Source organism: Chiloscyllium punctatum, chromosome 29 (genome assembly GCF_047496795.1).
Source record: "Chiloscyllium punctatum isolate Juve2018m chromosome 29, sChiPun1.3, whole genome shotgun sequence".
In the NCBI taxonomy this organism is placed as follows: Eukaryota; Metazoa; Chordata; class Chondrichthyes; order Orectolobiformes; family Hemiscylliidae; genus Chiloscyllium; species Chiloscyllium punctatum.
In genome coordinates, this window is record NC_092767.1 from 22,119,299 (window position 1) to 22,136,925 (window position 17,627).

The following is a 17,627-nucleotide window of genomic DNA, read 5'->3' on the forward strand; positions in this document are numbered from 1 at the left end:
GTTAGAATCTCATTAAAGAACATTAAATATGCAATTAATTCTAGAAATAGCAGTCTCGGTCCCACTCTTAATCCCAGGACTGTACTGCTCCCCCACCAGCCTGACTCCCATTGCCCTTAAACCTGATGGGGAGGGCAAGGTGAATGGAGGTTTCAGGTAAGAACAGAGTGAGTCATCTGACCGTTACTGCCCAATCAGCAGCCCTTCTGTCCAAAACGTTACTTTGGCATTGTGACGTCACTCCCCTCCAGGTCTGGCCCCGGAAGCTCCTTCCGCTGCCTCAGCCCCTCAAGGTGTGTCCTCAAACCCGAGCCCGCTCCTTCGGGATTGATGTGGAAGCTCCCACTGAGTGAGACCGTTTCATGCCGGGTCACAGGAAGCCTTGACTGTGCTGGGTGTTGACAGTGTCAGTTAAATATTAATCTGCTCAACCTGTCACTGAGAGAGGTGTGCAAAAGGGGATAAATCGGAATCACCTTCTTCTGTGCTGTCGATCTCTACGACAATCATATAACCAGAAGGTAACACTCTGAGATCTTAATCAAGGTGCGGGAACAAATGACTGCAGATGCTGGAATCGGAACTGAAAACAACAAATGCTGGAGATCACAGCGGGTCAGATAGCATTCACAGAGGGAGAACAAGCTAACGTTTCGAGTCTTCATCTTAATCAATACAGTTAAATATTTTTAGTGTTTTGATATCAACACGATCTATTTGCTGTTATTAGAATGTAGTTTGCTTCCATTTGTTGAATAGCAGCAGCAACAAAATTCCGCCAGCATTTTGATCAGTCTAACAACAATGGTACATATTCTTTTGTTTAGCTTGTGAACAAATGCAAAATTATGACGGATGGAGTAAATGTGGGACAAATACAATGTACTTCAATGAAAGGAAGAAATGGAAAAGGTAAAGTTCAAAGATCAGCTGTGTTACTGGCAATATTCCCTGATGAGTATCAGACCCTCCAGGATAGAATGTTACAATTTCAGGAAAGGCTGAGAAGTAACTGTTGCTATCAGAATGGGAAACAGCATGGCAGGCATCTCAGGAGACTGCATAGCCTGAGCACAACTTGCAGATGAATGGTATTTGGTGCTTGGCCACTGGGCAGACCACCTATGAATAAAAACAGTTGTTTTATCCCCTCATACATGATCTGTGGCAGCAGGAGAGATCATCTAGGCTCACGATCCTGCTACATGGAAACACAATTCAGTTTACTGAACCAGCTCATAACATCAATTGGATGGCCAGGCTGGTTGTAAACAGGTCTTGGCAGTGTGGCTGTGGAGGGAGGTAACTATCTGTCCTTCTGTGGTTCCATTCAAGCCCGGGTGTCCTTGGAGATGGGGCGCAGAATGTCCATCTCAATGCCTTTAGAGGGATGGAACACCACAGAGGCATACAGTGCTTTATTTCCCGTCCAACTCCATTTCGACTTTATCCCTTCCCTCTCTTCCTACTACGTCCGCTGCCACGTTTATATTTGGTATTGCATTGCCCAAAAAAGGCTGCGCTTGTAAATCATCAATTGGATATACATGAGTTTTTACTGGTGGTGGCTGCTCATTATACAAAAAAAAGAAGTTGCAGTGGGAAAGAACTCATTTTTGTGTGATAACACTTCTGGGTAGAAATATAGACTAATAAAACACAGCAATGAAGGGCTCCTATGGTGCAGGGTTAGAATTCTTAAGTGTGTTCAAGTTCAGCCTGCTACCCTAAATGTGTAATATCTATGGGCAGAGTGATTAGAAATAACTAATGAGAACTGAAACAATTTAAGTTTTTGACTCTGTCATGTAGAAGGAGAAAGAGACCATTAATCCTTGTGAAAATGCTACATAAAGACAGGAAGAGTCTGCAAGTAAAATCGCACAATTATTTATTGCAAATTAATATTTTGTATCAATGGTTGAAAGTAGAAGGTTTTTGGTGTGATATTTCTTTAGCTTTTTACATCAGATTTTTTAATTGCATGTTTTGTTCACTTTCTTCTGACAGACGGTGATGGAAAAGGAATTAGTCAATTGCTGAATAGTTACAGCGACAGGGAGTTAAACCTGATTACCCGATTCTACTGTGAGAGATTGGAGGATGCAATATTATACTTGGTGGAGAGCATTGCCCTGACATTAACAGCAACTGATTCATTGAGCAATGGAAATTACGCTGTAAGTTATATTATAGATTTTTTCCATTATTCTATTATTAATCAGTAAAATGATTGAAGTGGGCATGTATTTGAAGGAACCTTTGGAAGTTTAAGGAAAAGTAACAAGGTTGTGCATCTCATTAATGATATGAAAAACAGTAAAAGTAAGGGTCAGGGGTACAAAAATAAAAATGCACCAGAAAATAGAAAATACTGAAACAATAATTTTTTCAAAAGAAAAAAAAATAATTAAAAGTTGTTTACTTGAAGGACCGATAACGAACTGAGAGCAAAATAGAAATTAGTGAGGTGGGACCCCATGGCTTAGTGGTTCGTGGATGAAATCATGTGATGATGAAAACCACATGACAGAGAATGTCAGGATAACAGATCAGTTTTAGCGAGATGGAAGAAATGCCATGATGAATATTTCACTGGGAAGAATAGCTTGTGTGTGCTCTGCAAGCAACAAGATTCTAGCAGAGAGCACAAATAAAAATACCATGGTGGGGAGGGATTGGGGTCAGCGGTTTTAAGGGAGACACTGGAATACCCATTGAGTTCCGTTTCCAAATCGATTATGATGGAATTCTTCAGTTTATGTTGTATGCAGCTTTTGGTTTAAGCCCGAACACTATGGTCATTGTGTCATTCAGAACTGAGAGAGCTAAGTTTGGCTCGACCTAGAAATAAGTGAAACATTGCCATGGGCGGCACGGTGGTTTAGTGGTTAGCATTGCTGCCTCACAGCACCAAGGTCCCACGTTCAATTCCAGCCTCAGGCAACTGCCTGGGAGTTTGCACATTTCTCCCCGTGTCTGCGTCGGTGTGCTCCGGTTTCCTCCCACAGTCCAAAGATGTGCAGGTCAGGTGAGTTGGCCATGTTAAATTGCCCATAGGTTAGGTGCGTTCGTCAGAGGGAAATGGGTCTGGGTAGGTTACCCTTCGAAGGGCCTGTTTCCACACTGTAGGGAATCTAAAAAAAATAAGAAATGTGTTGTCAAGTTTTAAACAGGTCACCTTATGAAGTTCAAGTTCAAGTACCAGTAAGGTGCCACTCATGTCACTGAGGCAGGTAATGTTGAGGGACTCTTGAAGAAGTGTCCTGTCCAGATCATCAAAAGTGAGGAATTACAACCCCTTGTGAAGTTTTTTTGACTTGGTAGATTAGATTAGATTCCTTCCAGTGTGGAAACAGGCCCTTCAGCCCAACAAGTCCATACCGACCCTCCGAAGAGTAACCCTGAAGAAGGGCTTATGACCGAAACGTCGATTCTTGTGTTTCTTGGATGCTGCCTGACCTGCTGCGCTTTTCCAGCAACACATTTTCAGCTCATCCTTAAATACAGGTGAGGTGCCGGAGGACTGGAAGGTTGCTCATGTTGTCCCCCTTTACAAGAAGGGTAGTAGGGATATTGCGGGTAACTCCAGACCAGTGAGCCTGGCATCAGTGGTGGGAAAGTTGCTGGAGAAGGTACTGAGGGATAGGATCTATTTATATTTGGAAAACAATGGGCTTATCAGTGATAGACAACATGGTTTTGTGCGGGGGAGATCATGCCTTACCAACTTATTAGAGTTCTTTGAGGAAGTGACCAAGTTGATAGATGAAGGAAGGGCTGTTGATGTCGTATGCATGGACTTTAGTCTACTATGGGGAACCTTATCAAATGCCTTACTAATGGAGAAAGTGAAGTCACATGGTGTGCAGGGTGTTCTAGCTAGGTGGATAAAGAACTGGTTGAGCAACAGGAGACAGAGAGTAGTAGTTGAAGGGAGTTTCTTGAAATGGAGAAAGGTAACCAGTGGTGGTCCACAGGGGTCAGTGTTGGGGCCACTGTTGATTGTGATATACATAAATGATCTGGAAGGTTGGTATGATCAGCAAGTTTGCAGATGACACGAAGATTGGTGGAGTAGCAGAAAGCATAAGGGACTGTCAGAGAATACAGGAGGGTATAGATAGACTGGAGAGTTGGGCAGAAAAGTGGCAGATGGTTTTCAATCCAGACAAATGTGTGGTGATGCATTTAGGCGAGACTAATTCAAGAGTGAATTATACAATGAATGGAAGAGCCTTGGGAAAAGTTGATGAGTAGAGAGATCTAGGAGTGCAGGTCCATTGTACCCTGAAGGTTGCTGCACAGGTGGATAGACTGGTCAAGAAGACATACAGTATGCTTGCCTTCATTGGATGGGGTATTGAATATAACAGCTGGCAAGTCATGTTAAAATTGGACAAGACATTGGTTCGGCCACATTTAGAATACTGTGTACAGTTCTGGTCGCCACATTACCAAAAGGATGTGGACGCTTTGGAGAGGTTGCAGTTTAGGTTTACGAGGGTATTGTCTGGTCTGGAAGGTGTTAGCTATGAAGGGAGGTTGAGTAGGTTAGGTTTATTTTCATTAGAAAAAAGGAGATTGAGGGGGATCCTGATTGAGGTTTACAAAATCATAAAGGATATAGACAGGGTGGATAGAGGTAAGCTTTTACCCAGGGTGAAGGATTCAATAACAAGAGGTCACGCTTTCAAGGTGAGAGATGGAAGAGTTAAGGGGGATACACACGGCAAGTACTTCACACAGAGGGTGGTGGGTGTCTGGAGCGCGTTGCCAGCAGAGGTGGTAGAGGCAGGCACAGTAGATTTATCTAAGATGTGTCTGGGCAGATGCATGAGTAGGTGGGGAGCAGAGGGATACAGATGCTTCGGAATTGGGCGACAGGTTTAGACAGTACATTTGGATCGGCTTAGGCTTGGAGGGCCGAAGGGCCTGTTCCTGGACTGTAAATTCTCTTTGTTCTTCGTTCTTTGTAAGCACACATGTTGAAAAGGCAAAACTTCATGCAGTTGCAGTGATGTTAATATTGTGTCTGTTGGTGAGCTGAAGGATATTTATGACTTCAATTATTGGAGTTTCATGATGTTATCAGAACTAGTTACCCAAATTGTCCCAAATATCATAATGACCGTTGATATCCTTTCAATTCTTACTGCAATAAAATCCTGGTAATTACAAACTTTTCAATGTTTCCTACAAAATTTCTAATTTATTATTTTGGATTTCCTTTTTGTTTCTTTGGATATAGCAGTGAAACTAGTCCACTTTTAATGTAGGAATTCAATGAAGGTGTTGTGGTTCTAGCTATTAAAGTGACAATATGGATCTCATGTTCGCATCATAGTTCAAGTGTTATGGATTCAAACCCAAACCCCAAAACTTCCACTTCCAATATTGTAGAGTCCGGTTTTGTTTATCACATAACTTGTTAACTGCAAGTTTCATGTCATATCCAATAGATTCCTCTATTCCTGATGAAGGGCTTTTGCCCAAAACATCGATTTTCCTGCTTCTCGGATGCTGCCTGAAATGCTGTGCTTTTCCAGCACCACTCTAATCTAGAATCTGGTTTCCAGCATCTGCAGCCCTTGTTTTTGCCGACTACTAATGTCTCCCTCATAGTACTTCTTCACAAGGGGAGGGAAGGTCTCATCAGTGTGCTGAGATTAATATTCTTCACCAATGGAACATCATTAATGTAACAGCTTTTCACAATTCCGACACTGCTGTTTATCATTTTCTCTCTTTCATTGTTTTCCTTTCTATTTCTTCCTTTTCTGGTTTATTCCATTGTTCTTCCTTTGTTTCTTTCTTTCCCATCTTTTTCCCTCATTTCCTCCATCAATTCATTCTTCCATTCCGTTCCTTCATCTGTTGTTTCCCTTTTCCCTTTCTATTTTACCTGTTCTTCTCTTTTATTCCAGTATATCCGTAATCTGTCAGAGCATCAACAGAGAAAGGAAGCAGCAAAACATCTTCTGAGCACAGTGACCAAAACCAATGGCTGCAGAGAACGAATATTTTGGGAAACATTGGTGAAAATGCAAGAATCAAAGCCAAAACTGAAACTCATTCTGAAAGAAATTCAGAGCAGAGGTATTGTACGGTCCAATTATTTCTAGCAATCAAACATGGTTGCCTCTTTAATGGGTGAGGTTGCCACACACTACTAATGAAATGAAACATCTTTCCCAGGTTTTGACTTGCTTTATAATGCACGCATCGGAGAGATGGAAGGAGAGCTATCAGATCACCTCAAAGGTAAGTCAAAATAAAAGTAATCGTTAATCATAAAAATGTACTGCATTAATTAAGTTCTAACATTTTATTTGTGTCTCACATTTCATCACTGAAAGGAAACAAACCCTCCAAATTATTACCATTAACTGTTTCTATAAAATGCAATCAAAGTTACAACACGAAGCAAATGAACTGGAACTTGGGCATGGACAGTGTTCTATCTGCCACAAATTCAATGCCACATGTGTGATATTGAGCTTTGTTGGAAATTGCTGAATGCTCATTTTGATTTTCCCAGCTGCTCTGGAGCAGACTGAGCCCAACTTTCCAGTCTTAGATGCTGAACCACAAGGTCACAATCAGCTTTGCAAGTCAGTTGGTTTCAAAATCTTCCCTGGTACTTTGTCAGGCCATTATTTCTTTTCCCTTCAGTCACATCAGGATCTGAAAAGAAGTCTTGCTTTGACTGTCAATACTAGGCCTTAGGGTGCCTTTATGCAAATGTAAACCTCAATATCACCAGAGTCTCAGAGTCTACAAAGTCTATATTGGGCTGGAGTCACATAGAGCTCCAGACCCAGTTAAAGCTTGAATCAAATACATGACAGACTGAGTAAAGATGATGTCATTTATAGGATCACATTTGGTTCTAGACTAGTTACTGATGAAGTCAGATCTGGTGAATACAGAAGTTAGAGTATGGTCCCACAGTGTGGACAGAGTGAACTGATATGTATGTACTGGTTGAAGAAGGTCTTGATTCATATGTCGGCTCCACCCTGGGCAATGACTTGAAACACACATTGACCTAAAGAAGGTGAGGATATGGGTCACGTATAGAAACAGAATCTTTAAACATCCAAGTGTCATATTTCTACCAACTGCATATGTAGTAGAGTTCAACATGTATCAGATTGCACACATGTTGTTTGGGCATTGAATGAAGGCACAAATAGGGCTACAATGATATTAGCTTGACCGAATTGATCAACCAGGACTAGATAAGGAATTGTTTTTCAATAAGTCACATATCCCAGAAACACATTTCTACACACAGTACTGAAACATTGGATTTGTGAAGAGCCCATATTTGCTGAAATCTTACTGACGTCAGGTGGCTGTGTCAAAGACTGTACTCAATTGTCTGGCCTGGCAATTAGTTGACTTGGAAACTTATTTAGGCTCATATAGAGATAAGATTTGCTTCATCTATGTCTCGGACTTGTTAAAACATGAAATCAAATATGGGGTCAAGCTGGGTATAGGTACATTCACACGAAGATTCAGAATAGATAGGGAGTCCATTCACATACAATCTTAGACTGTACAATGAGAGGCTTCAGCTTTCGCACTGAAATGGACAATGAGTTGATAAAATTGGTGGAAGATCCCAATGTGATCCTTATACATCGACAGTGTTATTTTATAATTATGGTTCACATAGCACATTTAATTGTATCACTGGTTTTCATCCTGTTCCCAACAGTAAGCATTGAAAAAGTGAGAGTTATGCACAGTCCCTATTCAGCCAGTGGGCTATATGTTTACATTAGGTATAAATTGTCTGAGATTGAAGCAGACATCAATCTTAGAAACACTCTGATACTATCTCCACTCGGGACAACAGACAAAACAAAAATGAATGCAGTAAATAATAATAAGTGAACAATGTGATAATATTTGGCTTCTCAGATGTTCCAATGTTAAATTCTCCTCAAATGGAGATGGAGATGACGATAGAGTGGAGGGGCTTGTCTGTTATAATGTAAAATCTACTATAATTCAGTATTTATTCGGCAAGATTAATTTCTAGCACGGCGGAGTAAAATTTGGATTTGACTCCCATATTTTGTATTGCTACCCAACTCAAACTCCTTGCTTCTCGTTAATTGTTTTAATGTAGTTAATTAACAAATAAGAACAATGCCAACATAATTTTGATCATTGTCATGAAAGGTATGCAAGATCAACACAAGCAACACCTCCTCCATCAAACTGAGCATGTGTTCAAACACACCATCAAAGGAGACAGCAAAATAACGACCATTTCCCTCACTGATCGATATACAGAGCTTATCATTATTTCCACTCTGCGTGAACGGAGACTAGTGGAACATGAGCTCCTTTCCAGAGGCAGAGAACATGAAGAATGGCAGCGGAAGTACGTCACCAGTGAACTTGAAAAAATCCGGATTGATCAATTATTCAGGAGCAGTTTTGGTCACTCCAGCCTGTCTGGCACCACGGTGGTTAGCGGAGTGGCTGGCATTGGTAAGACAACAATGGTGCAGAGGATGGTCCATGAATGGGCAGCAGGAAACATCTATCCTCAGTTCCAATTTGTTCTACATTTCACATTTCGAAATCTTAATGCCATCAACAGAGCCATTTCTCTGACTGAAATGGTATTGGATCAGTACCCTTATTTAGCAAAGATAATTGAAGATATCTGGATGAAACCTGAATATCTTCTCTTGGTTTTTGATGGATTAGATGAGTACAAACACCAGATTGATTTCACTGGCCACGTGGCTGGTGATGTCTCTGCGAATCACTGTGTTGCGCCTGACTGCAGATGTGAAGTTTTTGAAATGGTGCACTCCCTGGTACAGCAACAGCTGCTCAGAGGTTGTTCTGTGCTGGTTACCAGCCGGCCGACTGCCCTTAACTCATTGGAAAAGGCCAATGTCAACCTTTGGGCTGAGATCCTGGGCTTTCTTGCTGATGAAAGAAAAGAGTTTTTCAGAAAGTTTTTTGGCAGTGAGCAACTCGCTACCAATGTCTTCAAACACGTCGAGGAGAATGAGATCCTGTACACCATGTGCTACAACCCTTCATATTGCTGGATCATTTGCTTAAACTTAGGCCCGCTCTTTACACAGCTGAAGTGCAAGCAACCTCTTCCCAAAACCATCACTCAACTTTTCTCCATCTACCTTTCCAACCTCTTGGACAACCACAAGCGAGATGTTGAGGACCAGCGGATGGTTTTACAGCGACTCGGGGAATTGGCTTACCAGGGAGTTTCGAAAAGGAGAATTGTTTTTAATGAGAATCACTTCATTCAGCATCAGCTGGAGTCCAGCAAATTCATTTCAGGATTCATGATGGAGATCTTGGAAAGGGATGACACAGCTAAAAACATTGTGTACACATTTCTCCACCTTACCATCCAGGAATTCTTGGCCGCCCTGGCTCAGTATTTGAGTCCAAAGCATCAGAATGTGGTGGAAATGCTTCACTGTGCTTTTAAGAAGGATGATGGTCGGTTTGAGATTTTTATTCGATTTTTAGTTGGTCTTTCAACACCCACTTCATCCTGAAATCTGGAACCGTTCCTGGGTCCGCTGTCTCATCACACGACCTGTCAGGTGATAGACTGGCTGCAGGCCAATGTTCAGGCAGAAATCAAAAACCTGGACAGAGTCACTGGAAAGAGGAAACTGCTGAACACATTCCATTATTTGTCGGAGTCTCAGAATAGAGCTTTAGTTCAGAAGACCATTGGATCTGTGGAACGTTTGAACTTTGGGGACTCCAATCCAAAGAATGCACTGAGATTGAACCCAATGGACTGTTTTATAATGTCTCATGTTGTACAACTTTGTGAATCAGTGATGGAGTTGAATTTGGAGAAATGTTATATTCAGGAGGAGGGGATCAAACGATTGGCCCCTGCAATCCACAAGTGCAAAGTTCTAAGGTATGTTTGATCCGGATGAAATTAGATAACATGTCAGCAATGACCCATTGATTTTCTCTTATAAATTCCAACTGATATGAATTTCATAGGATCATAGAATCTCTACAGAGCAGAAAACGGTCATTTGGACCATCTAATCTGCTTCAACCCTCTGAAGTGCATCCCATCCAGACCCCTCCCCTATCCCTGCATTTCCCAATGGACATGAAAGGCTATAGAAAAGATTTAGAAGGATGTTGCCAGGGTTGGAGCGTTTGACCTATAGGGAGAGGCTGAATGGACTGGGACTGTTTTCCCTGGAGCATTGAAGGCTGAGGGTGACCTTATATATAGAGTTTATAAAGTCATGAAAAACATGTTAAGGGTAAATAGGCAAGGTCTTTTCCTTGGGATCTGGGAGTGAGAGGGGAAAGATTTAAAAGGTACTGAAGGGGCAACTTCTTCACGCAGGATGGTGTGGGTATGGAATGAGCTGCCAGGGGAAGTGGGGGAGGCTGGTGCAATTACAACATTTAAAAGGCATCTGGATGGGTATATGAATAGGAATCATTTAGAGGGATATGAGCCAAATGCTGGCAAATTTGATTAGATTAATTAAGAATATCTGGTCGGTATGGATGAGTTGGACCAAAGGGTCTGTTTCCTTGTTGTACATCTCTATGACTCTATAACCCATCTAGTCTGCACATCCCTGGAAACTATGGGCAATTTAGCACGATCAGTCCATCTAGCCTGCACATAGATGACTGTGGGAGGAAACCAGAGTACCCAGAGGCAACCCCCGCAGACACTGGGCGAATGTGCAAACTCCACACTGACAGTCACCCAGGGGTGGAATCAAACCCAGATCCCTGGTGCTGTGAGGAAACAGTGCTAATTGTTGAGCCATTTGTCACTATAGTAGCTGAATCACAATTACTATTCGTTTTTTTTCTGAGAGTCAAGGAGTTTTCCATGCTTTTTATTTATTTTTAATGCTACTACTGCATTGACCTTGATACTGAGTGAAAACTATAATAGAAAAAAAAGCACCAGGCTAACTTAGTTGGTCTTACACTGTGAGACATTCAAAAGCCACAAGGAGTCTGGCAAAGTCTTTAACTAGTACTATGACAAGGAAACAAAGAACCGAGCCAAATCATCGTACCTCTGTGTTCACAACAGAGTAAAATTAAAACCTTCAAAGATTTTAACCTGAACGATTCCTAACCAGACTTTATAACCAATCGCAGACTCTGTTGATAATGAAACCTAGACGGTGGGTTAATAACTGAAACAGAAAAAAGCAATTTATTACCAATATAGGAACATTAGCAGAGCAAAATTAAACAACAAAGTTTGAAACCAATAACCTTGTTTCCAGGGCAATTCACACAAAAGACAGACAGACAGACAGACAAATAAACACAGTGAAGGGATAATTAAAATAAAGTAACAAAACTGGCCAGATTAAGTGGTTTTCATATCTTATTCTCAATGTATATTTGATGGTTTCTTTGTTAATTTTCTGAAGATATCGATCTGTGCCACCTTTGAATTCACTCTGAGGACTGAAATTCTGAAATAAAGTACAAGGTTAGGCAGGGAGCATTTAAATCTTCATGCTGTAACATCAATAGCTAGGTTCATTCTCTCAAAAGCACAGTCCCAAAACCAACTTAAACCGTGATCTATGTCTATGTTTGACCATGTCGTTCTCTCCCAGAAACAAATGGAAATTGCTGATCTGAGGAAAGCTCATTGGACCAAAATATATCTATCCACAGATGCTGCCAGACCTGCTGCGCTTTTCCCTCAATTTTTGTTTTTGTTTCTTATGTCCAGTATCCGCAGTTCTTTTGATTTTATGTTCTATCCCAGGCTTGTTCACAACAATTCCCAGGTACTGGCCTGATCAATGCCCAAACATTTCTTATCTGGTTCAATGTGCTGCTCTCCCACCGTGCTGAAACATCTACAGGATCCTATTGATCAAGAGCTAACCTGTCATTAACTGTGAGGCCCCACCTCGCGAACAAACAGCAGCTTGTTTGTTTGTTTTGTTGAAACACAAGTTGCTGTCCACAATCCAAAGATCATTTCCAGCTCATTGCAGTTCACTGCTACAAATCAAAATTGATGAAATAATAAATTAAATGAAAAGTTGGCGAATGTTTGAACACTAATCCTAAGAGGCCCTCAATTAAATGAACAGACCTGGTGTGTGTCTGAACACAGTTCACTGACAGAGAATAGCAATGGAGATCAGGTGGCAAATCAAACTGTTGAACCCAATCTCTGTTACCAATTGTGTGCCATTGCAGAGATGAATATCATCCTTTGCAGTTTACTTTTACAAACCAAAGCTAATCTGGTATTGTATTTGACCCAACCATTCACTAGATAAATAGTAAGTGAATGCTGTACCTAGTTCAATGTAGAATACGTTGCTAACACAGCAAGGCTGCCATTCATGTATCTGAAACTGTTACGGGTGAGGGTCAGGGTGGGTTTGAAATAGAGGTTCAACAGTCTGTGATTTACAGGAGGCATGATCTGTCCTTTGTGGTAGCACAAAATTCACCATTCACCTCAGCAGGAGGGAGATTGGGCAGCTCATCACCACATATTTTACATGACTGTTGGGATGAACTATTATCCATTCTGCTTGGAACTGAAAACATGGCTTGTGTATTGTTAAATACAATAGAGATGCAGGAATTTATTGATTGATTGATGTCTATAAGTCTTTTTCTTTGTTGTGTTATCCAAGCAGGGCAATAATGCCTCACAATTAACCATTGCTTTTACTCTTTGCTGGATTACATTTGGATGAGTTCAATGGAATATAATTGCACAAATGTTTAAAAAAATTGGAGATAAGACAATCAATTTTCTGTCTTGCGTTCAACTTGTCAGAGTCAAATAACATGGAAACAGACCCTTTCCAGTCCATGCTGAACGTAATCCCAAACTAAACTAGTCCCACCTGCCTGCTCCAGGCCCATATCCCTCCAAACCTTTCCTTCTCATGTATTTATCGAAATATCTTTTAGAATCATAGAGATGTACAGCATGGAAACAGACCCTTCAGTCCAACCTGTCCACGCCGATCAGATATCCCAACCCAACCTAGTCCCACTTGCCAGCCCCGGCCCATATCCCTCCAAACCCTTCCGATTCATATACCCATCCAAATGCCTCTTAAATGTTGCAATTGTACCAGCCTCCACCACATCCTCTGGCAGCTCATTCCATACACATACCACCCTCTGCGTGAAAAGGTTGCCCCTTAGGTCTCTTTTATATCTTTCCCCTCTCACCCTAAACCTATGCCCTCTAGTTCTGGAATACTCAACCCCAGGGAAAAGACTTTGTCTACTTAGCCTATCCATGCCCCTCATACTTTTGTAAACCTCTATAAGGTCACCCCACAGCCTCCGATGCTCCAGGGAAAACAGCTCCAGCCTGTTCAGCCTCTCCCTATAGCTCAAATCCTCCAGCCCTGGCAACATCTTTGTAAATCTTTTCTGAACCCTTTCAAGTTCAGAACACCTTTCCAATCGGATGGAGACCAGAATTGCACACAATATTCCAACAGGGGCCTAACCAATGTCTGCTACAGCCGTATTGTTTGAAATATGTGTTCACTAGTCACCAACTAATTCAGTCAGAATAGTTATGCAAGATTTCAATCTGTTTTCTAATACTGCACAACACTGTTCTATCTGCCCATGCCTCAGTGTGTCAATGAGAAACAATTGGATGGAGTTTCTGTAAGGTGAAGTTTATGCTATGTTAATCAGAGAGATTGTTTTTTCCTTCTTGTCTGTTAGGTTGAATGACAATAACATTGGAGATACAGGAGTCAACATTTTGTCTGCATCTTTGGTGCATTCGGAATGCAAAACAAAGCGATTGGAGTAGGTAATCTTCCCAACATTAACCCCAAATTTTATGTGCAATGATTTGTGGCAAGTCGGGAATTTGCTGTATCTTTGGCATGACCACTGTTGAATATATAGGGGAAGGTGAGGACTGCAGATGCTGGAGATTAGAGTCAAGAGTGTGGTGCTGGAAAAGCACAGCCAGTCCGGCAGCATCCGAAGAGCAGAAGAATCGATGTTTTGAACATAAACCCTTCATTAGGACTCTTGATGAAGGGTTTATGTTCGAAATGTCAATTTTCCTGCTTCTCAGATGCTGCCTGACCGGCTGTGCTTTTCCAGCACCACATTCTTCGATCTTGCTAGACTGCACCTGGAGTATTCTGTTCTGTTCTGCACAACAAGTATATATTAGACTTCAATCAAATTTCAACAGGAAGATATTAGGGAGAAATTGAATCAGAATCTTTTTGTGGAAATTATGGTCACATGGTAACCAATGGAGATGTTTAAAATGCTGAATGATGGGACAGGGTCGTTAGCTAAAAGATCGAGGAAAGAGCATTATTTTAAAGTTACAGTTAAGCCATCATTCAGGAGCCAGTTCAAACCACACTTCCAACTAGAGAAGCACAATTTTCAGATTCTCAACAAAAAGACTTGTTAAGATTCAGAGACGAAAGTAAAAAAGTTAATTTTTTTTCTTCAATTAATACAATTTGGCCTAAGCTGATGTGTTTACATCCCACGTTGTTACAATGCTTGAGGAGAGATGCAGGACATCGGAGAAAGGAAGAAATGACTCATGAAAAGGATTTCATGGATCATGAACATAAGGTCTGAAGATAGATTGCAAACATTGGATCTGTCTCCATGAAGGAAAGGAAGCTGTGATGTAATTTGAATGAAGTATTAAAAATGATAATTTCAGTGGAAAGAGTCGGTAGCAATAAACTGTTCACTGCCATGAAATGATCAAGTATATCAGCACAAAAATTCAAGAAATTGCCAAAAGAAGCAAGAACAATGTGAGATCATCTTTTCTGCACAGTGACTGGTTAAGGTTGGAATGTTGTGCCTGACTGACATCATGGCAGAGGCTGGTTCAACTGAAGTGTTCAAAAAGGAATTAAACTTTGATATGGAAAGGCCCAGTGCACAGGGACACGGGATACAGAGTGGCAGGAAGTGAATTGCTCATTCGGAGCCTCGAATCACCTCCTCCTGCACTGTACCCTGTTTGATTCTTTTCAAAATTAAGAGTAATGCCTTTCAATTAAGGAATAATAGTGTTAAAGACTAAAAGCATTAAAGTTAATTGATTATTAGTTTGTCATTACTGAGTCAAATAAAATGAAAAGGAGGCTGATGGTTCAAAAGCTTTCTCACTTTGTTATGCTGATCCAATTATTGCTCTTCCTTCTCAGTGGAATTTCTTTTATCTTTTCAAGCTGTATTGAAAACTGATTTGTAATTATCAATCTTTAGTTTGCAGGATAACAATCTGACATTAGCTTGCATTGAAGACCTGAGGATGGCATTTAGTCAGAGCGAATCATTGTCAATGCTATACCTGGATGGAAATAAATTCACAGATGATTGCATTCCGAAAATGAGAAACTTCATCATCAACTGCAAGAATTTGGAGCTGATTCAGTGAGTGCATATGTTAAAACATTAAACATTTCCATTGTATTGTAAACAATAATTTCCTTAAGTCATGTCCACAGCAAGTTCTTCAGGGGTGCTTAACATATTAATTCACCTGAACATAGAAAATCAGAACAGCAGCAGGCCATTCAGCCCATAGACCCTGATCTATCATTATATATACCATGAATGATTATCCAACTTTAAACCCTATTCCTGTTTTCTCTTTGATATCCTTGACCCCTTTAACCCTGAAGAACTTTATCTGCCTGGCGTTATAGAGATGTTCAGCACAGAAACAGGCTTTTTTGTCTAACTGTCCATGTTGAACAGATACCCCAAATTAATCTAGTTCAGATGGAGTTTAATTTAGATAAATGTGAGGTGATACAGTTTGGAAAGGCAAATCAGGGCATGACTTATACACTTAATGGGAAGGTCCTGGGGACTGTGCTGAACAAAGAGACCTTGAAGTGCAGGTTCATAGTTCCTTGTAAGTGGAGTCACAGGTAGATAGGATAGTGAAGAAGGCATTTGGTATGCTTTCCTTTATTGGTCAGAGGACTGAGTATAGGAGTTGGGAGGTCATGTTGAAGCTGTACATGATATTGGTTAGGCCACTTTTGGAATATTCTGCGCAATTCTGGTGTCACTCCAAGAGGAAGGATGTTGTGAAACTTGGAAGGGTTCAGAAAAGATTTACAAAGTTATTGTCAGTGTTGGAGGCTTTGAGCTGTACGGAGAGGCTGAATAAACTCTGTTTTCTCTGGATCGTCGGAGGTTGAGGGGTGACCTTATAGAGGTTTATAAAATAATGAGTCCCATGGTTAGGGTAAATAGACAAGGTCTTTCTCTGGGATGGGGGAGTCCAGAACTAGAGGTTTAGGGTGAGAGGGGAAACATTGAAAAGGGACCTAAGGGGCAACCTCTTCATGCAGAGGGTGGTGCTTGTATGGAATGAGCAACCAGAGAAATAGTGGAGGCTGGTACAATTATGATGTTTAAAAGGCATCTAGGTGGACACAAGAATAGGAAGGAAATGGGGCAAGCGCTGGCAAATGGAAGTAGATTAGGTTAGGATGTGGAGCTGCCAGTGTTGGACTGGGGTATACAAAGTTAAAAATCACTCAACACCAGGTTATAGTCCAACAGGTTTAATTGGGAGCACTAGCTTTCGGAGCGCTGCTCCGGACAACCACCTGATGAAGGAGCAGTGCTCCAAAAGCTAGTGCTTCCAATTAAACCTGTTGGACTATAACCTGGTGTTGAATGATTTTTGGATTAGGTTCGGATATCTGGTCAGCATGGACGAGTTGGACCGAAAGATCTGTTTCTGTGCTGTACATGTCTCTGACTTGTTATGGACCAAGCCAGACCCCCTCAAAACATTTCAAGAAAGTAGCCTAGACCCTAACTTTGCTCGTTGTTTTAAGAAAGTGTAAAGTGGATATTCCAGGAGAGGTGCCATTGGTCAATCCACTTCGTTTTAAACAAAACCAAATTTATTTACAAGATTACCCAATGAAATAGAAGCAAAGAGAACTGAATGCAGAATAGCCTCACCTATCCAAAAACCAAACAGACTTTACCTGTTGTTCCCTATACTTGCAACAATCCCCATAAACACCTTGTGGCGCAAAAGGTAGCATCAAACACCGGGTCTTACAGGAGAGAGATGTCAGACAGAGAGGATCAGCATGAACCTGCTTCTTTCACGTAACTGTTTCTTGGATCAGCAGCCTCAAAACACTCCCTGTCTGCTTTCAGTGAATAGCCAGATGTCCAAAAACCAAATCAAACCAGAGAAAAGCTGAGCTGGGGGAAGTGACCATTCCCCTTTCATTGCACAAATTCTTTTAAAAATAAAACTTTTTGCTGGAGGCAGTATCTGTAGCTATAATCAAACTGGCCCGAAAACCCTTTGAAACCCAAACCTTTTGGAACCTGTGTCTTTTACGATCTCTCTGGGGGGAAGAAAACCAAGTGCAAAAGAACCTTGTTAAAGGAGCAGCATCATCACAGACTCTATTTGACAGCATTTGGCCCTAATCCCCCTCAACCCTTCGCATTCATAAACCCATCCAGATGCCTTTTATATGCTGTAATTGTACCAGCCTCCACTACTTCCTCTGGCAGCTCATTCCAATCTCATACCATCCCACTGT

General features: G+C 41.2%; 1 pseudogene; it reads left to right on the plus strand.

Annotated features, from left to right (window-relative positions):
• Nucleotides 1-460: 460 nt before the first annotated feature.
• The window catches only part of LOC140454398 (NACHT, LRR and PYD domains-containing protein 3-like), a 28,197-nt pseudogene continuing 11,030 nt past the window's right edge, over nucleotides 461-17,627 (plus strand).